The sequence below is a fragment of the Ciconia boyciana genome, chromosome 2 (genome assembly GCF_034638445.1).
Source record: "Ciconia boyciana chromosome 2, ASM3463844v1, whole genome shotgun sequence".
Taxonomy (NCBI): domain Eukaryota; kingdom Metazoa; phylum Chordata; class Aves; order Ciconiiformes; family Ciconiidae; genus Ciconia; species Ciconia boyciana.
The window spans coordinates 20340915-20368061 of record NC_132935.1 but is presented as its reverse complement, the minus strand read 5'-3'; the positions used below and the strand labels follow the sequence as shown (position 1 = coordinate 20368061).

Sequence of the window (27147 nt, the reverse complement as noted above, 5' to 3'; positions counted from 1 at the left end):
ATAGTTTTTTAACTTTCTGTTTTTCTGCCTAAAATTTAGAACATTTGCAGGACAGTTTTCAATTTTAGGAGAAATTCCTAATTTACACATTTCAGTAATACTGTACAAGGGATAAACATCTTATTCTAGTCATCCCATTCTTCCTTCAGGTATGGATAGGAAGGACTTGAAGGAGGATTTTCAAACGTATAAGGTTATTCCTTGCCAGAGCTTTGAACTGGCATCCCATTGTGGAGCCCTTTGCAGTGGGCTTCACTGGCTTTAGAGGATTTTAAATAGTGGAAGTTGTGAGATAGGTGGATTGTTAAAACTTAGAGTTTTAACTCTAAGTTAAAACTTAGAGTTAAGTTTTAAAACTAAGCCACCTCCTTTTGTCTCCTGTGGGCGTGATCTGGTAAAACCTTAGTTTAACTGCTCAGATGAATAGTTATTCTTGCATTCAACAGCCGTTATTTCACATGTAGTAATTTCTGAGATCAGGTGCGAGTCAGTTTTTAACCCAGTTCACAGAGGAAGTAAAGGCTTCTGCAATCATGCCGCGGTACCTCTGTTAGTCCCTTTGTAACAGTTGTTTAACCTGCGGGCCAATTCAGTCAAGTTTAAAAGTAGGGTAGAGATCCCAGAAGGGAAAATCTTGTGCAGTAGTTCCAGGGACTGAAGACGCCCCTGAACCTATTTGTTCATCTGCCAGACGATGAGAGACTTGATTTTCAGCTGGATTTCCTGGCAGCCAAGTAGATCAACATTTACGTGTTAGCCAGCCCGTCAGGTATGTATCTAGCTGCAAGATGTAGAGCGTATGTCTCTTGTCCAACAGAAAACAAATACAAGTAGATAAGGAGAACTTGAGGATATGGTTGCAAAACTTGAGTGGGAGAGGTGGAGGAGGCTGTTGGCGTTACCGTTCAGCCACGAGACACGAAGACAAAACCAGCTTTTTCAAGAAATATTTGATTGCAGCTAATCAAGTGTGCAACAAACCTTAAACTCTATTTTATTAATAATTGCTGTCTAATGTATCTACAGTTGAAAATATAATCACACAAGTTAAATAAATTTAACATAAAAGCACTTAGCACTTTTGGACAATTCCTGTCAGTTTTGTGGACTTCTGTGCTGAGTCTCACGGTCATCCTAAATTTATCTGAAATTAGTATAAGTTCTACTTAATATAGTAGAACTTTAAAATGCTGGAAATCCTCAGGGAAAAATACATCCTCTAAAAAGACAAGGCACATCCATATGGTTGATGAAGCTTAAAATATCTTACTTGATCTTTCTGGCAACCAGCCTATAATCAGTCTGTAACAAGACCTTTCTATGTATCAGACTTTAGGAACTGCTGAAATAATGAGAAATGTAAAAGCAGAAATGAACTTGTTTATACTTCTTTTCCCATAGTGGTGAAGTAAAGATCTAATACATGACTGAGGGGAAAGGTGTGGGTAGTGCTGCTTGAAATCACGACCCCAAGGGCCTTGCTCTTTTGGGCTTAGGTCAAGATTGTAGCAAAGATGGCGTTCTCTACTCCCTTACAAGGATGCCTGTGTTGCTAACGCAGCCCCTCGGAGGCATGATTAGTTACTCAGAGGAAAATGCTTGTCCTCCCATTGGCAAAATATGTGTAGGAATCACAGCTGTTACTACAAATACTGGAAATGTCTTCAATAGCTGTATACTCTGAGCTCAAATAAAAACTGACTGGCTCTAGCTATTGCTGTTATAGAAGTTAAAATTTCTTTTCATCTGTGTGTTGCTCTGCCCTGCCTGAGGAGAACAGGATGTAGATTTTGAAACATTCAACTGCGTATGTAGGTACAAAATTTAATGATATCCCTTAGTGAAAATGTTCAAACTGATTTACACAATGTTGACAGAAATAGAGGGAATATCTGTTTCTCATAGATAAGACAATAAGATGACTGGCTGCCTGTCCTCATACCAGAAGCTCATATGAAACAGCCCAAAGCAGAACACGTTGCAGATAGTAGGGTTCCCGAGTTTACAATACACCTTAGTTTGCAAACTGCAGAACACCAATAGGCTGTCTTAACAAGGTGACTTCATATTTGCATGCACATTACTAGCTATTCCATCCCTTCATAATTTAGTATACTTTTAAGGTTTGCTAACACAACTGTAATTAAATACCGCTTGGGCCACTCCTAAAACTTAAGGTTTGGAAGTAAGGGATGATTCTACCCAAAGTGGAATAGTAGAAAGAAGCATCTTGCAGATTCATTTTCTCTCTAATTTTGGAAGCTCTTTGTCTTTGCTTGTCACACGTGTTTAGAGATGGCATATTTCTTATTTTCAGGCCAGTGTATATCCTGGCATAGGTTAACCTTTTCCACAGCAGCATTAATACCTGCCCTCCCCTCAGTGATTGTGGGAATGTGATTTTGCATTTAGGACAAATTGCAAAAAAAGCTCTTACGTGCTTCAAGTACAACTTAGATGCAACTTATGTGCGGAAATATAGGCGCGTAATCCTGGATCAGGTTTCATCTTGCCCATCCTTTCTGAGTTTTAAGTGCTCTAATTGCCTTAGCCATTATCAAGGCTGTTGGTACTATCACCATGGTGGTTTTTAGCAGTGAAAGAGCACAACATGAATGAATTCCAACAAGGCCTTGGGACCTGAACTTGAGAAGTAGTGGCCAGCTCTGAAGCCCAGTTTAATGTGCCACGGCATTCTGAGTTTGACACCTTAAGTCTAACTTCTTTCAAAAGACAGATTTTTAGACATGCCTTTTCTGATGTTGCCATTGAGCCAGGAGAAGAAAAATTTCTCTCCAGGCATATTTGTGTTAAAGCAACTTTCACTGTAGCTTTGGTAACTGTTTCAGTAGGTCAAAAAGTCAAATGACTGATCAGTTGCCTCCATTCACCAGTCCTTCAGATCTTTCTGGACATCAATAAGAATTTTGCCTTCAAACTGAAGGAACTAGTTCCTAGCAGCTTATGCTGAGAGTTGTTTGTGACACAGAATGGTAAAACTTCTGTAAACAGGTTGAATAATTTAATTCACTGAAGTGCAGAGAATGCAGGTCAAAATTGTTTTAACCATTACTGGGTAACTAAAGACAAAGGCAGCATGCAGGATAGCTGGCTGAAATGGCAGCTTTCAATTCACTTTGCAAGAAAAATTACCTAATTTTCCCCTTTGTTTTAGTCTGTGTTTCATTTTACATTGTATTGTTCCAAGGAGGCAGCATTAATTTTTCCAGTTACGCTGCTATCATCCCTGTGTCCCCTGTGGCTGGGGCCGCAGATCTTAATTATTTTGAAAGTTCCTGGTGTCAGTACCTCTGTGCAGGACTGTGATCGGAAGGAGAAAAATCTGTGATGATGTTATGAGTTGTCCCTAAGAGAAAAGTTGGCAAACCCAAGCAGTTCTCTGGGGCCTTAGGCTGCAAGTCCCATAAAACAGTTTGCCAAACGTACCTAGCAAAACTGGAAACTTTGGTGGATTTTCATTGGCTGCACTGAAAAAAAAATCCTTTTTAATGGTCCTACAGGCAACATGGATAGGAAGATTCATTGCAATGTACTGTAATTAAGTCTCTGTATCCCCTAAACTTTTCTTTACAGGGGTAGTTAAACATCATTGTCAGAAGTCTGGCATGGTTCATGAGCAGGATTCCTTCTGTCATCCACTCATCAGTTCCTAGCTCTTACGAGGTGCTGCCAGGAGAGAAGGAAATTACTTGTAGTCATGTACAAAAGCACATTGGCCCTGGCGCCTGGCCCAAGCAGGCAGCCGTGGGAGAAGTGCGCCAGTACGGGGGGATGGAGTTGCTCAGGTAGAGCTCCTCCATCCTCTTCTCAATGACAGTTTTGTGTTTTCACGCAGCTTTCTGTCAAGCTTTGAAATTGAACCAACTTTTGGAGTCGAGAGCTCGCTCAATCCAGAAGGATATGGCTCCAGTAACTTGTAAAGCCTCTTTTAAAATCTGCAGGTGAAATCTTGACCATGTTGCAATCGATGGAAAGGTTTGAAGGCAGGAGCTTACCACTGACTTGAGCAGGATTAGACTTTCACCTTGTGGGCCTGTACTTGGCTTATAATTAAAAGTTTCCAATTCTTTTTACAGATGCTGAAAATGTGCAGTGCCCATTGACTTCTGTAGGACCTCAACTGGACGTTCACATTTCAAAAGATTTCACATTTCAAACTTTTTTATCTGCTAACTTAGGTAAGAATTTAAGAGCAATTTCAGACTTTTAAACTTGATCTTTCAGCTACTCCATTAATTTAAGGAAAGCAGTAGTACCTGTCCTACCTGTAGCTACTACTAACGTGAGCACATAGAAACCCCACAGCATTGTATAGCCAGATAAAAATTTCCTAAAAGTGCAAATGTGCTCTCTTGCTTACCGGTGAGCAGTCAGCTGGGATTTCCTTTTGTGTGTGCCATATTATTCCCTGCTTTCTCTATTTGCCCTTGCTGTTAATAAAAAGCTGAATATAAAAATAAAACTTAGTGAAAAGAAGAACTGATGTATGAATATGACATTCAAGAGTTTTTTGCCTTTTTTTTTTAAGAGAGGTAATATTTGCTTAATATAACCCGTATGTATTATGGCTCTGTGGGTGTACATACAAGTGAATGTTTCTGAGTCTTTTTGCAATAAAGTACATGATCATACTTTTAGCTTTTGTGATCCCAGAATCTTAACACCACCTCCCAGCCAGTGACCCTGTAATGAATGTTGCATTTACATTACCAAATCTCATCACCATATGTCCGTGCGCGCTGTGGGGCTCAGAGCAGTTGAAGACTGCTGTAGTTAGGTCTGTGAAATAAAATGAAACACAACTGCAAATGTTAGATGAGGAATTTCTGCAAAGATGGTGTTTAACAATAAAGATGCTGAGGAGAAACTAATTTGAACTGAGTTCTTCATAAGGAAATGGGTTGGCTCAACACTGACAGAGAGACTGAGTAAAGGGTATTTTCTTTTTTTGTAAATGTACACACAGTGAACACGGGCAGATAGCTGTACAGGCAAAGAAATTTTTATTAACTGCCAGGGTCCATTCTTTTCAATAAAGCTATCCATATGTGCTTTGAGGAGATAGTTAAGATTGTTTTTCCTCAGAATGATTAATGACAAAGGACATATAACCAGACACTCAGGTTGACTTTGAGGATGAGTCATTCAGATACAAATGTTAAGTAAAACCAATTATTTTCATTGTACTTCTTCAAAACGGTGGTTTAATAAACAGCCCAATAGGGACAAATTTTTGGTCTAACACCTGTAGTGTCCTTTTTAAGCCTTATGGGTTTCCATTCTGATACAGTGACTTTTTTTCATATCTTATGATTACTGAAGAAGATTTTCATTTAGAAACTTTCATACCTTTATAAACTTCTGTATATATGTGTGCATATGTATTTGCTCACATGAAGAGAGACATAACAAGGAACCAGCTCTGTATATAGTCTACCAATTCTAGTCACTATAAAAATGCTTTCACTATAGGGTAATTTATTATCATATATTCACAGATGCTTTTTCAAGTGACATTTGAAAGGTTTCAAGGGATGACATTTCCACCACCTTCTTTGGAAGACTCTTGATAATCAAATAGGAACATCAGTAGGAACTTTTTCCTTGATTCACGGACTACTTTCAATGTGCCTCTTTTCTTTTAAACTGTTTTTATAAGGAAAGACAAATTACTTGATTATACTGCTTTTCTGTTCCTCCATCTATCCAGCTGCTTGTCTAACAGTCCTCTAGTAATTTCTGAACCTGGTAGCCAATTTCAGCCAAATTTGACTGAGGATTAGAGGTCTCAGAACTATTAAGGTCTTAAACAATTCATGAAAATTGATACTAAAGGAGAGAGACTCAAATCAGTGCCCCACTGAGTAAAGCTCAGTCACAGTTTGCCACAGGGAATCTGCTTAACTGATTGCAAGTTCACACTCGTGAAGTTAAACAAATGTAAGTACTGGCTAGGTAAAGCCTTAATTTTGTAGTGAACAACAATGTTGGTTTTTAAAGTTTTTGCAAAAAAAAAAGTTTTTCTTGTTCTCTTTGCATTTGGCCCTCACTTGACTTTTCTTCTTGGCAACTGAATTTTTGCTTCTTCAGCAAGAAGCTGCAAAGGGGTTTTAAAAACTGCACTGGAATAGATGTCTACTGAATTTCAGATGCTTTCAAAGTAGCAACCTATATGTTAAGCTTACAGTTGAGGGGTAACTAGCAGATCATATTCTGTGAGTAGTTATGAAGAATCTGGAGAAGTTATAGCTTGGTTCACTTTCATTTTAGATTGATCATTAAAACTTTTATTGGATGACTGATATGATTTGTTTCAGAGGGAGTTAACGAAATCCCTCCTGGTAATGTGATAGAGTAATTAAGGTTTGTTATTATGGTAATATGTATTGCTTTAAATATTTTCAATGTGGTTTAATTTCATTTCTTGCCAAAGAACGCTCTTATTTTCACAGCAGCTCTTGTTTTCATCTGTAAAAGTGCATGGTAGTGTAGCTTGGAGTCCATCCTTACTCGGGCAAAAGTCACGCTCATTTCAGGATTAAACTTTTATTGTTAATTATAATAGTTTTAATCTCAGTTAGTCCTCAGTGGGACTCAGACATAAATATTTGAATAAATCTCTTTATTAAACCATTTGTTCTGTCGGAGTTGAAACATCTAACACATTGTCACCCAAAAGGTGCCAGTGAACATGATAGATGCACATTTCCCGCCTGCTGTGAGAAAGCGGGATTCCTCACCCTGTATTCACAGGCTTCCAGGCTGGTACCCTGGTGCCAGAGATGACAATTTATAGCTGCCTGGCACCAGAATCACTGCCGGGCTGTGTAGCTTAGCTTGCTAGACTTTGGCACATCATCGTATGGCTGATGTTCCTCTCTATAGGAGACTTCTCTATAGGAGACCTCTACAGGAGTTCCTCTCTATAGTAGCTCAGGTTCAAGGGGCTACATAAGTGGTCCATTGACAATCATCTATTGCTTCTCTAGGAAGCTGTGCTAACTTTTCTGGAAGTGAGTGACTCCGCTGTCTCTCCTTCACACTGCTGCGCCTGGTGACATAACCACCAAATACCTTTCACTTTCTTCCACTGAGATTACAGATCCAAGGAGGGGCTTAATCCATCTAGCTCTCCTCAGATAACTTCTCAGGTATCCAGGAGTTTCCCGTAAAGAAACTAAGATGCTCTTAGTACATTTATGCTGTTAAATGTGGCTGCTGTAGACCGTGATGCCTGGCCCATAGACCATCTGGTGCAGGATGGTCATGTCCATGTTTTTCAGGGCTACTGCGCTCTGAAACAGACTGGTCACGTCCATAGTGTTTGACTTTTCTGAGCTTCACATGGTGGCCCTACAAGTTGCTATTTTTTATGTGTTTTTCCGATCAAAGTGTAATGCATGGGTTGTACTTCAGTCTGCTAGAGTGGTGATTTCATTATATGAATCTTAAGGTATTATGCTGCAGGCTCTGGGGTATGACAGAGAGGAATGGGTGGTTATTTGCAATAGTGTTGGAGGACTACACTAAGCAGGACCCAAACAGGCTGCAGGCTAGCCCATGCTGTCTTTTGGGAACAGTTGCTAGTGAACTATCCAGCGCTGCCCTCATGTTTTGATTTGAAGGGAGCTAGCTGATTTTCTCGAAAGGAAAGCTGGAGAGTAAGGTAGCCAGGTGACCACTACCTGGGAGTTTGTCAAGGAGCTAAGCACAGTGCAGACATGTCCACTGAGGTCCCCATGTGATGTACTTCATCTGCTGGAAGATAGGATGTCACACTGAGGTATTGCATGATACGAAGCAGAATACCCAGCTCCTGGGGCAGTTTTCTGGAGTGGTTAGTGCTTCCACTATAAATCACCAGATTTCACCTCGTCTGGAAGTTATGACCTTTGCTGTTTTCATGGTCTTGATCATGAGCCTACCCATAAGGACAATACTGCATGGCTTAAGGCAGCACAAGAAAGTTAAAGAACATTTTCCTTAGCTTCATATAACTTTTTTATAACATCTCTTTGGTTATAATCATCACTTTGGGTCATTTTCACACTTTTTCCACTTTTGTGATTTGTAATATTGTACTGAATTGCCTTCACTATTGATTTAAAACAAAACTGAGTTCATTTTTCTCACCATTGTTGAATGAAACTATTGTTTCAGATGGTAAAAATAAGATACATTTGGTATTTGGATGCTTCTGGATACTAAAACGTTTTCTGTCATCACTCCCTAAGCACAGGACTCATGACTAAGCATCATACCAGGGTCTGAGTCATAAAGGACTATAAGTAATGTCTGAATTCATATGCGCTTCCTTGGAAGCATTTCAGCAATTATGTCTTGAAGCTTTCCCAGCTGTAGGTGCATTAATCTGTCCACACCATGGGAGAAGTGAGAACTGGGTGCTTTTTCTAAGGATAATTCTTTTACTTTGAGAAAAATGTAGAAGGCATAGTTCATTGGCTTAAGTCATCTTTCCTCTCCTTCACAGTGCGTGCCTATGTTAACATTTTAGTGCAAATTAGGAGTGCACTTTTGAAACAAAACTCCTGATTGTGCCTACTGACTGTGCTTTGCTTCTCATTGTGGGGAAGTTTTGGAGCATATGGGCTAGATTCCTTTGGATGAAACTAAATTGGAGTATAGACTCCCAGAGCCCACCTAATGAACTCCAGCCACAATAGGGCATTTAGTCTACAGGACCAGTCTAGAGTTAGTCCAGAAGTCTCTAGAAAAACCCAAGATAAAAGCAAAAAAACCCTTAAAATATTTGTACTGTGGATGTCAGGTCTTCCACACCGAGTGTTATGCTCTACCAATTCTGTCCGCTTGGTCTTCTGTTGATGTAGAAACCACAGCACACAATGCAGATGTTACATGCTTTTGAAGAAGAGAATGTCATGGAGTTGTGAGAAACTTGTCCACGTTTCTTCTTTATCTCTTTGGAAATTGTTTGAGCTTCCTGATCTCCTTACAGAGCAAGGATGTATGGGCACTATACCATCTTGTGTTAGATATCTGGTTAAACACTGAGGCACTGAACTTTGTCTAGACACATACTTGTAAAGTATCTTGTACTTCACAAAGAATTAAAATCAGCAGCTTTTTTGTGTAGGATGAGGATGGGGAAAGCGGAGAGGTTTTCAGATGTGTATCAATTTGTTCCTACATTGATTTTACATTTGTTTCAGAGGAGTTACTCTAGAGTTGCACTATTTTAAACAATGAGAAAATTAAGGGCCATGGCTTGCTGTCCCCATTTTATTTATGTGCTAACAAAATACCTTGGAGGTTATTCAAATAAATGCACTTCATTCCCTTTACTTGACTGTCTGATGGCTTAATCATGCAAATAAATGTGTGGATGATATTTATTTGACTGTCTGTCATGTGGTCTCTTTGACTGTATGGTAAAGCATACCTTCTTTTTCCCAAAAGAAAAAAATTAAATTAAATGCAAAAAAACCCCATGTTGCAATGCTACAGTTGAGATTTTAAACACACAAAAGTCAGGATATTCAGAGTTACGGCTCCCTAGAGCTTGTAGCTCAGCCGTGTTGTACATGTGGTGTAGATTAAAGCAGTGATTTCCTCTCCTTTCTGTACTCCTTTCTCTTCTGGGTCTTTTCCTCTTTTTCTTTTAGCTCTTTTATGCTGTCTGTGCTGGAGCTCCTCTGTGGGATGGTGATCCTGTAAAGGCCCCAGTTGACAGGCATGGGAGTAGATCCCATGCACGCGAGACGCTGGTACTGCTCGCGGCAGCAGAGGAGTACAGCGAGGAAAAGAGCCCGGGGATGGCTTCTGGGGAGCCCAGCAGCTCCCTGCAAGGCACATGTGGGGCCGGTCCCGTCTCCCCTTCATACTCGTCTCACACTAGCTATTCTGCGCTGTCCATATTGCAGCATTATCTGACTAGCACTTTTTTTTTTTTTCACGTATACGCACTTGTCATGAATCTCTTCCTTGATGCGCTCTGTTCATGTTGGTCTGTGTTATGGGGGGGTAGTAACATCTTCATTGACGGATGTTCTGTGAATATCACAGATACTCTGTGAATGAGATAAGCAGACAATGCGATAACATTTCTCAAGAGCCAGATGTAGCCTAAGTTGGCTGACAATGAAGGATGGATGCTTCTCAGCACTCATGTTGATAAGAATTATCTGAAAAGAGTATATGAGTTCCCACAACACTTATTTCCTGGGTCTCACCCTCCTTCCTTGTTACTTTTTATATTCTGTGTTCCTACATAACATGAATAAAGTATTATATACTCTTTTATGTGGTTAGTGTTTCTTTGCTGGTCTTGTAAATAACTTGCAGTGTTTTCTGACTTGGCATAGTAAAACTCCCAAAGTTCCTCAACAATATAAATTTCTGGAGGCCGATATGTGTAAATTGCCCTGAAGAGAATGCTAGTTTGTTTACACTCCTCTAGGCCAAATCCTGTAATGGAAGAGCTCGTCTGTCCCACTGCTTTCTTTTTTACAAGTGCATATCATTATACTGGTTTCTGGATTTTCCAAAGAAAAAAACAGTATTTCAGACTGTTGTTATTAGTAGCTAAAAGTTCCTGCTTTTCCAATTCTATAAACATTGGGATAATTAAAATATTATTCTAAATCCTTTTGAAATAATAGTTTTGGTTTAGTTATTGGTTGTTAAGCACTTATTGTAGTAAAAATAAACACCTTTCTATTTCAACTTATATAAGCAGGATATTATTTCCAAGCTCCTCAGGGCAGGGATTGTACTTGTCCTTGTATCTGCAAATTATTTATTGGAAGAGGGGCCCTATCCTCCATACGGCTTCAGCATTATATTAAGTGATGATCTTCATATGGAAAATATTGAATCTAAATGCACAGAATTTTGTAAATGCCAGCAACCGATTGTACAATTATGACAGCACTTTTCTTTTTCAACTGCTCGTATTTCTCTCCTTGGTTCTTCTACATCTCTTTGTTTAATTGACTAGAGGAGAACAAAGCAGAAAAGTGAGACTCTAACGTTAGTATCTGAAATGCAGTTGCTCTGAAAAATCATTTTCTGTTTTTCTATGAGATGGATAAAGGATTTATGTCCAGATACGTCGCGTGTGATGAGTACATGCACTACTGGTTCAAGGAGCAATTCTGTCTTGGGTCTAAATCTTCCCACTGCTTCATGGACTAATCTGCACTGTGTGCCAGGCATGGTCACCCCTCTTTTCTTGTCCAATGTCATGGGACTGCTGTGCTTGTGACAAACTCAGACCTATCGTTCAGCTGCCTTTCTCCAGCCAGCCATGTGCATGAAGGCCAGTCACAGTCAGCTCTAAAGTTGGTACACCTCTTTCTGATGGGTTAAGGTTATTGAGTCATACTTTTGTTCCATTTTGCCTCCTTTCTAAAGGTACGTCTTTCCTCAGATGCATCAGAAAAGTTCATCCAGACATTAAGTGTATAACATGCTTCATCTCACTGTGATACTGTGACACTATTAGTAATACACTAGCTACTAGTTAGCAATGCTAGTCAATTAATAACTGTGAAAGTAAACTATCTGTAATTAGTACACTGTAACTGTCCTTACACAGTGGCCTCGTGTACGCGTTGTGCTAGGATGCCTCGCGTGACAGCAGGCTCAGGGAGAACCTCATCATGTCCATGTTGACCGCTCAGACAGTACCTTCAGAGCCTTCCCGATGAACTCTTCCTGTTCCTGCAGGTTGATAGTTTTATCCCTTGCAAAATTCTTGCTTACTTGGTACACAGAGCTGAAATCTGAGCAAGGTTGAAGAAGTTCAAGAAATAAAAACAGATGTAAAGGAATTGGTTTGGATATGTGGTTTTACTCAGTGTTGCCAGTTCAGTTTCTATTTTACAACAAGCTTTAACGATGGATAAGTGTTGTATTTTTAGAAAAAGAAAATACTTGCTAGTACAAAAGAAAGTGTATTCCAAGGTTTAGTGGGAATTATACTACCTTTTCTTCCTTGGTCTGAAGAAAGAAATAAACCAAACTGATTCAGGCCTGGTTTTGATAAAATAAGAAGAGAAATTCAGGGCAATCACAAAATGGGAGAAAGTAACAGACATTGTAAGAAAATATTGGATGGAGCAACAGTCATTGCCAGCATTATATTATAATTGAATGTACTAGGTTATTGGTTTTGTTTTTAATGAAATGCTCTATATAGATCTGTAAAAGACAGTACCTTTTGTCCCTGCTTAAATATTTACAGATGATATTTGGAAGCTGTTATCAGAGTTAAATTAAAAGATCCTACTATTTTGTGTCTCGTATGTTTGCATAAATGCTTTCAGTTCATGTTTAATAAGATTTGCTATCAAGAGAACCACAAACTGTTTAACTTGATAACATCTGCAGCTTTTTCAGGTTTTTAGGGGTTACATGTCTGAGTAGATTTATTTAACTCAAATAAGGAATTATGGAAACAATTAAATTTCTTCCATATTTTCATGTCACTGACAGGCTTCCAGTTCAGCTTTACAATATGGTGTTTCTGTGCAAACAGCTAAAACGAGACATTCCACAGGAACAGAAAATTGCCATTTTTGTTATCACCGCAAGCATATGATATCTGCCATCAACAGTTGGGAAAGTTTCCATTTAAATAAATATTAGAGAAAGAAATATTTCAAAACTCTTTTAAACTAAGTCCCAGTAGGTGTATATTGCAAGAGCACACACCAGTTTAACTCAGGATTATATTGATTTTCATTTTTGTCATTCACTGTGGTAAGTCTGCCTTAGATTGTTTGTTTAAATACGTTCACGTATTTACAAGAAACTGCTTCAGTTATGTACAACGTCCCTTCCATTAAAAGTTACAGTTTGGCTTTGTACTTGCTTATGAAAGATAAAATAAAAAGCAACACGTTTCAACCTGCAAAGTGTTGTCAAAGATGCATTTTACAAAAGGTTCCCCATTGACTCATTCTTTGTGGACTGTTATTATAAATGTGAGGCTCTTCTGTCCCACAGCAAGGATCTGTCTGGCAAGCCAGGTTATTTTCAAAAGCAATAAAGGACAGGCATAATAAGAAAAATGACTTGATAGTTCACTGTGTCCTTCCTGCTCCTAAAGAGAGATTGTTCAATACAGCATATTTTGCATTACATTGCCCAGTCCACTTTTTAATAACTCATGGGATATGACTCTCCATACTTTCCCGGTGAAGTCCACTCTTGTGTGCATCTAGTTATTGCAGTCTCTTGTGTGGATTTTTTTTACCCCCAAGAGAATTCCTCTATTCTCTGTCACATGCTCTTTTATTGCCCCCCACAACTTTTCCCAACGGTAGGGGCTTTGAGTGGTTGTCACTGTCATGACATAAGAATAATTCACATTCCTCTAATCTGCCTAAGAGGAACTAGTCCTTCATAGGCTCCGTAGGATCCAGCTGGAACCAGTTAGATTTTTCAGAGTCTCATTTTTGCACCCAGCTCAGATCGACTGGGGAAAGGAGAAAGCTTGTCCCCTTTTTCCCTCTCATTAGCACACAGCAGCATATTTGAAATGTAACAGACAAAGCAAGAATATGTTAAATTGATGCATGAATCCTTTGGTATAAGGTAGTAAGTGCTCAGTTTCTTCTTAGCAGTTATAAAATGCATGCTCTCCTTTCTTTCACGCCTCATGGTTGGCTGCTAACCTGAGGATTCTGGAGGTGACTGAAAGCAGAAGCTGTGAGTGAGATTTGTTCCCAAATGTGATACTACTTCAGATCCTCCTGTACATCTCAGTCCAGGATATAGAATATAAGGACACAGGTTATTTTGCATCAGTGTGAGCGGTCCAGCCAGACAGGTCTTCTCTCTGCAGCGGGGCTGCACGCCGGACTCCAAAAGGAAGCCTAACAACCACAATATTGATAACTACCCTTTCCTTCCATCTTTCCTTCTTATGGTTTCTTCTACATTATTGGTGGGAACCGTGAGATGATCAGAAATATCTGGAAGAATTCATTGCTGTCTTTATGGATTATTGTTCATTAATTAGTATTTTTTATTAAGCTGCTTATTGAGGAAAAAAGAACTCTGTAAAGCTGTTCAATCAGTAGCTTAATAAGTGTCAAAAACCAGATGCGAAACAGAGGAACTCTCATATCTATTATAGCTTTATTCTGATCATCATTGTCCCTTTATCTGCAAGCCTCTATGGAAAAAACTGCAGTATCCATCATCTTGAGCCACCTGGGAGAACTACGCTGTCTCAGCTATGGTGAAGAGAGAAAACCAGAAAAGAAAACTAGATGTGATTTTGGGCAAGTTGTCAATATTTGCAATACTGGCACGTCGTTACTCTGTGTTGTAAATGTGCACATTTCCAGAGTCAGTCAGCTCTCAGAGATGGGTTTTACAGCAATAAGGTGTGGAACAGCAGAAACGTATTCCTGTGCACATCTATATTGTATGTTGTATGCCTGACTTGGACATCCATGGTGGCATGAATTCCTTCCAGTACATTTCTCCCGCTATCCTTGTCCTATAGAGCTAGACTGTAAGATAGACTGTAAGACTATTGACTAGAAAGTAATGCCTATGACTAGGCTATACGATAATGCAATTCAGAGGTGGTAAAGTGATTTCAAGACCATCACAGGAGCCACCATGGGTGGTAAGACTCCAAACCTATCCAATCTACTTACTCGTCTTCAACCCACTGACCTAGAATTAATGTGAACATCCATCTCAGCCTTGTGGGCAGCATGCAGATTTAAGAACAGACAAAATACAGGGGCTGCTGTCTCTCTCGTTTTTCACTGGCTTGAAAGCTACTGATAATCCTAAAACAAGTTAAGGTCTGCTCAGTGCTCTGGGACAGTAGGAGGTTACTATTCTGTATGTCTGAGAATGTGCCAGTTTGAGCAATTTTTGGAAGCTGGAGAAAGTCGAAAGGGTTGCTCCCTCTGCCCTCGCTGTTGAACCTGAAAGCCACGTGCTCCAGCACCGGGAAACCGCTGGAGGACTGCGGGGTCGGCTCGGTCCCCTCCTTCGGCGTGGAAACGCGCAGGGGCACATTCTGCGTCAGACTGTTAAATGAGAGCTTTGCTCTGGAGGGAAACATCTCTGAATTAAAACATATTTGTTCCCACCTGTAAGAAATGATCTGTTTTTCCTAATGGAGCTTGTTCTAACCCCCTGTGTAATCCTCTGTCAGTCCCTCTTTGTGCTGAGGGGAGGGCAGAGATGAAAGACGGTCTGCTGTGGGCAGAGCTGAAGAAAATTGCCTGCGTAGCTGAAAGTAACAGTGGCGTCAGCGCTGGAAACCCTGGTTCAAAACTGAGATCACGACGGTGACTGTCGCACATCCTCGCGTGAGAAGGAGTTTATCGTCATGGAGAGAGGCTGCGGAGGAGCTGCCGCAGCCGGTGGGAGGTGCCAGGGCCCTGCCTGCAGCCTGAGCAGCACGAGGGCAACACGCTGTCGGGGCTTCTCCAAGCCCTCAGCAGCAGGTGAGATCAGGTCAAAAGAGCTTTATATCCCCTTTTGAGCCTAGAAGATTCTCCTACTAGTTTTTCTCAGAGTTTCTACTGAGGACCAGCAGTTTTGGGTGTCCCTGCAGTGCCTCCTGCCAGCCACGGAGCCGCCGTGTGCGTGCAGCCCTACCTCAGGCTCATCTGTCTGCTGAAGCAATTACGAGCTGTCGTTCCGCTTCGGCACGATGCAGTGGGGTTCTGTAACGAAACCAGTTCTGACGGTTCATAGGAACATTTGGCACAGGTTCCCTATTTCTAACTTTTCCATCTCTTCTGTCCACAGTTAAGTTGCGATCCGAATCAAAGCTAATTTAGTAATGTTTAAAACAAGTTGTTCCAAACCCATTTAAAATTAAGGGGAGTTTTCTATTGATTTTGGTAATTCATATTGTTGCGGAGGAATGCCTTGCCAGCAGCTCAGATCAAAGTGGCAAATAGGAGAAAATAAATTTGCTATTTTTTCTAAAGTCTTGGAGAAGGAGGAGGCCAGTATGTCGGTGCAGAGTATTTGAACCTCTCGCAGCATACAGTCCCTTCCTGCCTCTTCAAATCAACCGTGCTTTCAGTCAGTCTTGCTTTAGGTTTTTAGTTGTACAGGGGCTTGGGACTCAAAGAAACAGTGGAAGGGCCAAACCCTAACATGATAGACATTTCCTCTGCAAACAGAAAGTGGACTTCCTGTCCTTTTTAAAAAACCCTTCATCAGGCTGCATAATCTCATGAAACAAAAATCAGATGAGGTTTCCATCAATATGCATAATTACTAATTAGTAAGAATAATTTATAGAAATATAGTTCAGCTGTGGTTCTTAAGCAGGCGATCTCTTGTATCAGTATATTTCCCAGACAAATTACCAGATGTGTGAAGGAGTTATTCTCTTTCTACATGCGAATTTAACTCCTGAAAATTTCGTGGAGATGAGAAGAAAGATGCAGAAAAGCAGAGAGTTTTTGTGCTCCTACAGACCCAAAGGGAGATGACACTGTAACAGTAAGAGTCTGAGAAATTTGTAGTAGTTTTTAAAGTATTTAACTTCAGGAGAAATGAAAGTTTCCAGAAAATTTATTTGTTTGCAAAACAAAAGTTTTAAGGGAGAAAATTATTGTCAGTAGTTGCTTACATATTGAAAAGGACCTTTATTACAGAGTAATGAGTAAGAGATTGTAATTTGTTTAGCACATGTAGTACTACTAGATTTATGAAATAGGTTGTTATATATTTGTAAGGCAAATTTCCTTTTTTCAACCATTACAGCTGACTTCCCTTGGTTATATTTCAGCTATGCTTCTCCTTCATCTCTGTTCCTGTCTGGTATACTTTGTTGCATATAGGATTTCCAGTTCTCTTCAGGGTTCTGCAGTTATCAATAGCTGATATTAGAAACAAAGCAATATCGCAATGGCAACAGTTATGTATTTTTTAGAAGACCCAAAGAAATTAGAAAGAACTACGAAGAAAATTCTTGGGGCTTTCTGCTGTTTATACAACAAATATGACCTGAAGAAACAGAAGTGATGTATTTCTGCAAATGAGGATTTTGTCTTTTAGAATATGGTAGACTTCAAAATGAGGGAAGGCTTTCAGCTTGCCAACTGCTGTGAGTTATTCCTGTCAATTGACTTACCTAATCGGTTAAAATCTCTTCCTTGAATTTAAAGGACTGGAAATTGGATTTAACTTGCTGTGGCCAGCCACTTCTCATTAGAAAAGAAATGGTCTTGAAGCAAAACCTTACCTTGGTATATAGCTCTCCAGGATCCAGATCAGGACAGCATGGCTCATGGTTGCTCAGGAGGGATTCAGAACCGTCTGTTTGACTTTCCTCCCAAGGCAACAGTGAACTGGGGACGAGAGTCTGCAGTGAACCCATAGTTCAGCCCTGGATCCTTGCACATGCAAACCATGGTCTCATTTTGACAGTGTGTTCTCACAGGTTAATTGAGAGATGGCAGCACAGAGTGTGTATTGCTCTGACAAAAGCTCTAATGGTGCTGGTATCAGGACTTTGGGGTTTTATGGAATATTTCCTGACCCTGAGAAAGTTAACTTTTTCTTTCTTTCCTTCTTTCTCTTTCCTTTTTTTGGGGGTGATTTCGCCCTCCCCCCAGGTATCTGAAGAAAAAGTGATGATTACAATAAGAGAAATTGCAAGAGGTTTTCCATTTCTAGGGACAGTGGTGACATCCCCATAAATCATGGGTAACCCTAACACAGACAGTCTTAAGGAGGCTTAGTTGTCATAAGCATCCATACATAGGTAGGACTGTTCCCATTGTATTTATCTTTCACTCCACAGCTTATAGAAACCAAATTTCTGTCATCGACAATTATTAATCATCCATTTACCCTGCTGAGACATCTAATAAAGCATGAAGTACAGAGTTTGAACACGAGAGAGAAGGAGAGAAAATGTAATCCAAATTTTCAAAAGTAAGGGGAAGAAAAATCGCATGTAACATCTGCGCACCACATGTTCATAAATTACAGTGGGCCTGTGAACATTTCTTCTCTCATCTATATGTCACGCAGATTTAATAGTTCGTAATTTTACGAAAAACAACATTATTATGCACCATGCTTAAAAGGAGGTGTGATCAGCTCTCCAGCAGCACTGCTGAAGCTGCTCTGCACTGAGGGCAAGCTGGTGCCGCTTTAGCATCTTGTGGTGTCTCGGTCTTTGCATGCAAAGCTCGTTCTTCGTGGCAAGCCTGAGGGAAGCACTGCCGAGCTGCACCTTGGGAGGCTGGGCCCAAATGTGATAGCCTTTGACTCTCCAAGGAAATGAATGCTTTGTGCTTAGACCACCAAAAGCTGTTGTTGGAATGTCAGGGCTCGCTGAGAAATACAATGTCTCACTGAGAACACAGCCTTTCCATCAGCAGTGCGTTATAGAACAGGGGGTTTTAGCTTGAATGAAAAAATGAACAAATGAAGTGTTACACAGTTGGCATGTTTTACAAATCTTTTACCCACCACTAAATTGCAGGTGTTAATCTAAATATGTGTGCTTTCATCTACTGAACTGAGACAAGCTGATAGTGTACGTAGGAATACACAGATAACTGGGTTTGCTCGTCTTTTATTTCAGGTGAAATTTATCCATCTCTGCATAAAATCTATGCACAGCATTAAATCCCAGGTCTTAGGCTGACTCTGCATGCCCATAAGGAAAATCCGCATTGTGTCTTGTAAACATTTATTCCAAGCTGTGGAGGAAAGCGGTGATTTAGATGCAGAGCTAGAAGCAGAAGAGGGATAGAGAGACAAGTCTGATGAAAGCAAATCGTGCTTTTATATTACCTCCCATTCTTAAAATAACCCTCTTCCCCACAATGACTTAAAGAAGAGATAGAGCTTATAAACATACAAGGATTTTTCTCCTGCATACACATGGTTAATAATAAAATTTTTAAAAAGAAAAAAAAAGCTACAGATTCCAATATGTAAGAAGCAAAAGCAAAATCTTCAGGAAACACACTTACAATAAACAAACCGGGGATTACAAGCATTCCAGAATTAGTTTACTAAGCACAATGGCAACATTTAGACTCCTTAAGACTGAAAATATTTAAACTTAACTTTACTTGTAATATATAACTTTAGAGTCTTGTTCAAGAAAAATATGGCTTGGAAACAGTTTCCAGCATGAGCAATTTCTATTGTTTCTCTTTTTCTGCATATGATAGTTCTGATTTAGGGAACAAACAGTATGAAAGATGTAAGGGGCCGCAAACCCAATTTGAAGTGTTCCCAAAGAAGAGCACACAGACACTGTCTTCCTCTGCTTAAGTCTTCATTTAACAAAATGCTTAAGCACAAGCTTATAGATTGATTTAAGTAGGGGTTCTGTTAAATTTGGTAGGAAATTTTGTTGCAGTTATCAGATCCTAGCAAGGGATTGCTTTCCAAGTAATCACATTACTTTGTTAAATGAAAGCCTCATATTTCTCTTCTGAACTCTTGAGACAGCTACTGAATTTTGCAAAAGGCCATTAAACACAGTGCAGAGCAGGTGGTGCCCCGCTGGCGGGGAAGATGACTTTCCCCAGCTGACTTCTCCAAAGGAGGTCTGAACCTGCCAGGGAATTTAACTGGGTTCTGCAGACAACAAACTATCAAAGCAAGCAAAACCCCTGGATCTGCGTGGGGGCCACCAGCAGATAGACTAACTCCCCCAAACCAGGTAAAAATAAGAGTCAGACGTTGGAACTGACTTGTCGGAAATTGCTGTTGCCTGCAGCCACACAGTGGAATAATTCCAGTAACTCCAAGCGCACGTGTGTAATTCACTTTTGCATAGAAATTAAGAAAAATGGTGAAGCCAGAATGCCTTAGCAGCCCAACTTTCAGGTTTAAAGACTGAATTATAACTATCATTATAACTATCAGAGCAAATAATAACATTTTTGATTCATCTTTTTATTTTTCAAAGATAGAAAAGATGGTGGCCATCTTTCCATAATGAGCAAAGTGAGATTGTAGCATTTCTGTTTTCATAGCAGGAGACATTTTCCTGGCTCTCCCTTTCCCCCGTACTGTTGACGGGTGCACTGGGACGCTGTTGTCTTGCAGACCTGCTGTCTCCTCACCCTCCGAAGGCTCGATTCCAATAGATATCCTGTGAGTCTTCAAGATAAACCAATTTTTTTATCCTGGGAAAATGGAGAGTAGAAATCAGCTCTGCAGTGAGCATGAAGAACTTCTGATTCATACCTAATTTGATCTAATCTAAAGCTTATTGAGCTTAGGAGAATCCTACTGGGTTCCTTCTGGCTTTACTTCACGACGATGGTTTGGGAAGTGAAGTTATGTTGCATCCATGAGCACTTCATATCTTTTCAGTTTTCATTCATTTTCATTGAATCCTGTGTTTATCAACATGGGGTGATATGTTTCTAAAACAGTAAACCACTTATCTTCATTTAATTTATTCTTTTGGATTTGAAATGTAAGACGTTTCAGGAAATTTGTTTTAAATTAGCATTATTGCTAAATAAAAACATTTCCCAAGGAAAAAAAAATTGTCTGAAAACTTTGCAAGATTTTAATTAAAATTGAATCATGGTATGAATGGACAACTAGAAAATAGAGTCTGCAAAGTTCAGTGCTATCATGTTTTCAGTTGAATTCTTTTTGTTATCTAATTCCAGAGGATGCTTGGAGTTGTCAAACAGGAGATGAACATACTTTTCCTCATGAGGAGACTGCTTGCTAGGCAATGTCGGCAACCGGACAGCAGTTGCAAAGGAGGCTCAGAGAACATGAAAGCTCCTGGTACAGATACATTTTTTTCTCAGGGAGGGAAAGCAGAGCATATAGGAGCAGACCTATAGGATAGGAACTGTGTGTTCAGGGAACTGATTTCAAATAGGAAACAGAAGCTCATTGATAGGAGCGCACTGGAGATAAAACAGGGTGGGAAAACATTTGCGTTCCTGGATGTAGCTTTGTTCCCACTTTAACTCCAGGTGCAAGAAGGATTTTGCTTTTTGCTTGATTTTTGCAGTCTGTGACTGACCGCAGCCCAGACAATTCCTGCTGCTGCTGGACAACTCAGCCCTCTTGTCAGCATCGCGAGAAGGATGTGACCGGAATGGATTTACCATAGAGGATACAATATGTATGGGGAAAACCAGCAGCAGCTCAGCTGCGATTCTGATTTTGTTGGTGGGGAACTGTGACGATGCATCTCGCATGGATAATATGGCTGAAGGTACTTTCCATGGAAAATCCTGAGCAGAGCCTGCGTAAAGCATGTACTCACTGTAACTGTGTGAGCTGCCTGTAAAATGGAGTTCTGAATGTCATTTCAAATATTCCCTGCATTATAACTCCAGAGAAATTCATGCTTAGTGCTGTTCATGTCTCACAAGGTGGCTTTTGCTCAAAAGCGTTTTGAAGGGCTTTGTGGGCTGCAGCTGCATAGTCAAGCAGGACAACATGTCATCTCCTGGGTCGTGATGTGCTGGGAAAACTGTGTGGGAGATTAAAAGATTACAGATGTAATCACAAGTGGCCAGATAAAAAAATAGGGTGAGAGAAGCATTTAGTCCACTCCTTTAAAAGGATAAAATGTTTCTCTGCAGCCATGGAAATGAAAACGAGGATCAGATTAATACCTGAAGGCTAGCATCCTAAGCTAAAATGCATAAAGAAATCAATGTTTCATTGCACCTCTGTAAAATGAGACAGGGAGATGAGTGATCGGTGCTGAGGTCTCAGTTCCTCAGTGGGGCGGAAACCAAAGATCCATCGAGTGAAAGTTAGAGCTTTAATTTTCCAGCAGTGGAAACCAGCATTTTGGCATCTCAGTGGAATTTTGAGTTTGTCATTGTACCCCAAACAGGTAAAAGGAGTTTCCCACAAGACATATAATAAAAATTATCCACGTTTCTGTAGCTCTCACAAACTCCAGAAATTCCAGATTTTAAGGTTTAGGAAAAAAGCTGTATTAAGTTGAGATATTTCCCTCAGTTTTATCTTATAATATTTTTCATTTTTATATATTTTATCATTTTATATTATTTTACAGGAAGTAAAGGTGAATAACATCAATTTACAAGAATTCATATTTCCACATAAACAATAAAAGAGAAGTGGATGTTTGTATCTCCTAATTCTGGGATGAATAGTTAAGCTTATTTCCTGATTACTCCCTATAGAAGTGAGTAGAAATTTTTCACAAAATATTTTTAATGAAAATGTTGCTTTGGACTATATTGAAATATTTCCTTTAAATTTTATTTTGATGACAAGTATATTGAAGTTATTGTAAAATTTAATGTAGATTTTAAAAGTAATTTTTGCATTGTGTTATATTAATTTTCATTTTTGTATAACTTTTATTTTTGCTTTATTCAGGTATAGTAACAGTAATGTATGTTATGCACATGCAATATCCATGTGTCCAGCTGTTTCATTATCAAACACAAGGTCTTTTGGCTTAGGAAGGAGATAAAAGATGTTTCAGTGAAAATTATACGTGAGCTTAATGATAATATCTTTAGGGATTCTGAAAATGTAAAGTAACTCTTCTGCTTTTAACAAGACATAATAAAATAATGTAACATACAATACAAAATACAACGTCACAAAATGCTATCTTGAAAACCTCTAAATGACAGCTTTCTAGCATGAAAGCAACTGATTTTGAAATACTGGTTTTGTGGATTTTTTGTCCAATTGACTTTTTCCCAGACATGCCAGTTTCAATGAAATAGCATTTAGCTCTGCGTGGGTTTTAATAGACAAGCTTATTTCTGAAATTCTAAATAGAAATTGAAAAAAAATCCCTTTTTCCTCAGTCTTTTTCGGTAGTTTAGAAAGCGTTAATTTATCTCTACCCTTTGTGAATTAACTGCTTGATCTTCCCACAAAAGCAACCGCAGCACTACCAAATTTGACAGTGCTGCAGATCCGGCGAGGATTTGGGTTTTCGGAGAATTGCTACGGGGGCGGGGGTCCTGGGGCTGGCAGGACTCGGCACGCAGCACTAGGACGAATGCGTTTTCCCAGAAGACAAAACCTTTACCTGGGAAAGGTAAAACACCCGAAGAAAACAAAAATCAGATTTTGAAGACATTTCGTCCAGGACTTCACCTGACTTTACTGTTCATCCTACATTTTTTGTTTACTTTTTTTTAGATCTTCCATTTATTTTAATGAAATGAAGTTTATAGCATATAAACATATCTACCTATGGGTTGCAGCAGTGTCCCAATTAATGTAATTATATGTTTTTGGGAGCTATATGTGATTGGGGTGTGTGAAGAGGGCTCAAGGGGAATGACAGAGGTGCCTGGAGTCTTGAATCTTGCAATTTAGCGAACGCATGTTAAATACGGTAATGGAGGAAAAGCAAACTGATTCATACACCCATCACATGCGTGTTTGTTAGTTTTAAACATTTATGTCAGTACTTGCCAGGTGGTGCATTGGGAGCAGGGCTGTGGCAGGTGCGCAGTAGCGGCAGACGCAAGTCAAAGACTACAGCTGTCAGGTTTTAGCTGGGGCTTTTTGCAGGTGATACCTCCCATGCATGCTTGGCTGCTTTCCCTCCCAGGGACGCAGTCCGGTGCTCGCCAAAGGAGATGCGTTTCCTCATCCCCATGTTGTGTGCAAGCACATGCTGAAAGTGGGAGGAGGGTTTTGCTGAGATGACAGACGCAGAGGTACATATAATTTCTATTCTTGTGTCTGACTCCTTCCTGCAAAATAACAGTGTGAGTGGTGGTACTGAAGAAGACAAAAAATAGAAATCAACCTAATGGAAACAGCGAGGGTGACAGATAAACTCAGTTTTGTATGAGAATGGTTATTATCAAGTTACTGTCACAGGATAGTTTTGCCTTGTGAAAATGCTTTCCATATCAGCTCTCTTTTTGTCTGGTTGTCATTCAGATCAAGAAGATTCTGGAGCTTGCAATGCACGGATGGTTACATTTGTGGAATTGAGAACAAGGGTATAAATGTAGGTAAAATGATAAAAAATTCAAGAAGGGGAGTGAGCAAAGACCTGCTTGCAAGCCTTCACCTTGAAGGCATGGGCACGCACGTCAGAGGAGTGAAAGGAATCCCATGGAGAAGGCAGGCATGGCAAGAGGCTCCCTTGAACCCCTGGATATTCAGCACACGAATCCCTGAAAAAAACAGGATTTCTGCAGGAGGATACTTTCTTCCATTACTTTTTGCAGCAAATAAAGGAGTTGATGAACATGGAAATGCTTGGTAGAAGACACATGGCTATGGTGCCAGGTACAGAAAGCAAGCTGTAAGTTTGTTATTACTTTTTCCTTACTTTTTAGGTTTGTCCTGAGGATTAGTTAGCTAGTGAACAGAAAATAGGTGTAATAGAAAGAAAAGCAGGAAGAGGCCACACCTAACGTCACAGAGTAAGACTTTTTTCTCATTGATATTTAAAGTTGGATCCTCAAATCTTTTTTCCAGACTTCAACTCTATGGCAAATAACTGTATCAAGGGAAGAAAAATATATGTGACTATAATGCGCAGGCAAAACTGTGCATATCTGATGCATAAAAAGGATTCTGGATTTTGAGGTCTACTAAATCAGTTGGGTTTTATTGCAGTATGGTTTTTTGGTTCATTTGTTCAGGAAGAGAGCTTATATTAAATATGAAGACCATATAAATATATCGGAAAAGAATGATTTTATTAGTTAAGAAAGCAAGAAAAAGATGTGATGCCCTAGTATTCCTTTAATCTGCTTATCCAGCGCTAGTATAATACATCTTCCTTCTTTAACCAGACTTCTAAATTAATGAAAGTCCCAGTAAATTAATGAAGCCCTTCTGCCCACTTTATAAAGGGTAAGTTATCCAACAAAGACTAAAAATAATGATAGTTGACTCAGGTGGACAATGAAATTCTAAATTTCAAGTATTAAATGACTACCCTCATTCATGTAAATTGTACCATAAATTGACTTTTTAATCTTAAGACAAAAATGAATTCAAAACAAATTTATAGCACGTGCTCTGTAGAAAACTTGCAGTCAGGGAAAGGGCTGAGTTTATGGAATAAATAATATACCCATACCCCTAAATATATAATATATTAATGCAAGATATCTTCGTATTGATCTGCTGCCAAACAATCACGATGACTTACTTATTTTTGTGTAAAGAGTAGGATTTTAAAATATCAACTGACATCATTATTTTTCTTTATTGCAGGGTTGGGTTGAACTGTGCTCACTCACTATGTGCAGACACTAAATATTCAGTTTAAATACACTGAAGAGAGCTGTAAGAGCTTTCCAGATTTCCCAGCTTTCCAAAATTCCCATCTCTCATTAAGGATGTGCTAAAGCACACCTTTAATGAATAGCCCTAAGTGATTTTTTTTGTCATGTCAAGATTTTCATAGAAAAATGAATTAGTAGAAATTTTGGACAAACTTTTCAGTAATTTATATTTTTTACATTTAACGCTTAATGTAAATTTGATGTTGAACAGCAGTTCTATCCCATACTGCCTGTATGCTTTCCAGTTGCATCTTGCTTCTTATTGTTGTAGTATAGCTACTGGACACCGAAGCGTGGAGCTACCAGATGCTGTGTACACAGCCTAGGAGAGGTGCGCTGGTTCCCGTGGTTTCGCAAGTTCCTCAAAGAGATGTTTGGAGAGGCTTTCGGTCACCGACATGAGCGGAGGCAGGCTTCCCTAGGTCCCTCTCATGGCTAGAGAAATGATCTGGAGATGTTCCCACACAGGAATTCATCGGTGGGGGCAGAGATCTGAGAGTTTCATGGGAAGAAGTTGCCAGCCTGGCTCCAGAGCTTGGGTCCAGTGCAAATGGCGGGTGAGGCGCGAACGCTTGCTTCCAGCGGTGCTGAGCAGTGGCACGTCCGCATCCCTCAGAGCGTGCCCGGGCGCGGAGGAGGACTGCGGGAGGAAACACCTGCTCACGCCTTGGAGCTGTGTTTCGTGCCAAGCCACGTGCAGCTGTCAGTGGCTTTGCAATGCGCTTGGTCGATGCTCCATACTCACAAATATTGCTGCTGTCTGTGCTGGGTTTAATTTTGGGGGGATTGAAAGAAAGTACCTTGGGAAGGATTGTACGAGGAGAAGACACATAAACCTTTCTTCCTGACTGAACGTTGTTATTTTTGCAAATGTGGAACACATTTGGTCTGGCATCCCGTTTGATTTGTTTACTGCTTTTGTGTCCCACATTTGCGGAGGCTTTCCAAACATAGATATTTCTCTCATCTGGCCTGGCTCTGTCTTCTGCACAGAAACCCCAGTATAGGTGGGTGGAGTACACGTCCAGGGCGTTTGGGTGGGCCGTGAAGGGGAACACAGTGAACTTTTGGAATAACCTGGGCTGTACTTTCAGCCTTGCCCACGGTTCAAGTGTAGAAATTACGGGATTTGTTTGGGAAATGATGTTAGACAGTATCAGCTATCAGCCTTTACCTTGGTTGCACGCAGCTCGTTCTTTACGTGATCTACCCCTGGATGTGGAATATTACAGCACTGTTACAAATTATGCTGTCTGTACGCTTTGGAAAGTGTGTAGTATGGCTCGTTTTCAAACATAACTTTTGTTATAAAAATCAGTGGCTCCTACAGTCACCTGAAACTAGTCAGGTAGGATTTAAAAGAGCAAAGAATTTCACAGATGGCTGATTTGATACTTCATTATGGTATGTGTAAATAGTTCTGTGTTTCAAAAAAATAATTCGCCTTTGCGTTCTAGATAAGACTATTACTAGTTTTTCGTACAACTGTAATTCCCAGTTTAGGTGGGATGTATTTCAGTCAAATCAAACTGAAAGAAGGAACAAACCCATCCTCTCAGCCCAGCCTTTTTCCAGCCAGAGCCCCATCCCTGGAGTCTTCCTTCTAACCACCATCTCAGCTGGCCTTGCCCTTTTCAAATGTGCTGACGAATTAAGTAAGTACTAGCTCCACCACCCTTACCACTTGGCATATCTGCCAGAAGGGCTGGGAGATGTAAAAAGGGTAATTTTTTTCTGCATATACTCTGAGGCTCAGCGTATAGACCCTGTCATACTGTAGTCTTTCAGAAATGCATTGACTTCACTTAAACGCCTCTGTAATGGCCCAGAAGAAGGCACTTTTCCCCAGAAGCAGTTGCCTAGCATGCACCAT

General features: G+C 39.9%; 1 long non-coding RNA gene across 1 annotated transcript in view; it reads left to right on the top strand.

The window, feature by feature from the left end:
• The window catches only part of LOC140647432 (uncharacterized), a 42096-nt gene extending 15354 nt beyond the window's left edge, over positions 1-26742 (top strand). Inside the window, exons 3-8 of the long non-coding RNA XR_012040764.1 lie at positions 4098-4199; positions 20661-20784; positions 21017-21223; positions 22043-22174; positions 23911-24280; positions 25546-26742. This is a non-coding gene — a long non-coding RNA (uncharacterized lncRNA). The remainder of the gene's footprint in view (positions 1-4097; positions 4200-20660; positions 20785-21016; positions 21224-22042; positions 22175-23910; positions 24281-25545) is intronic.
• Positions 26743-27147: the final 405 nt, after the last annotated feature.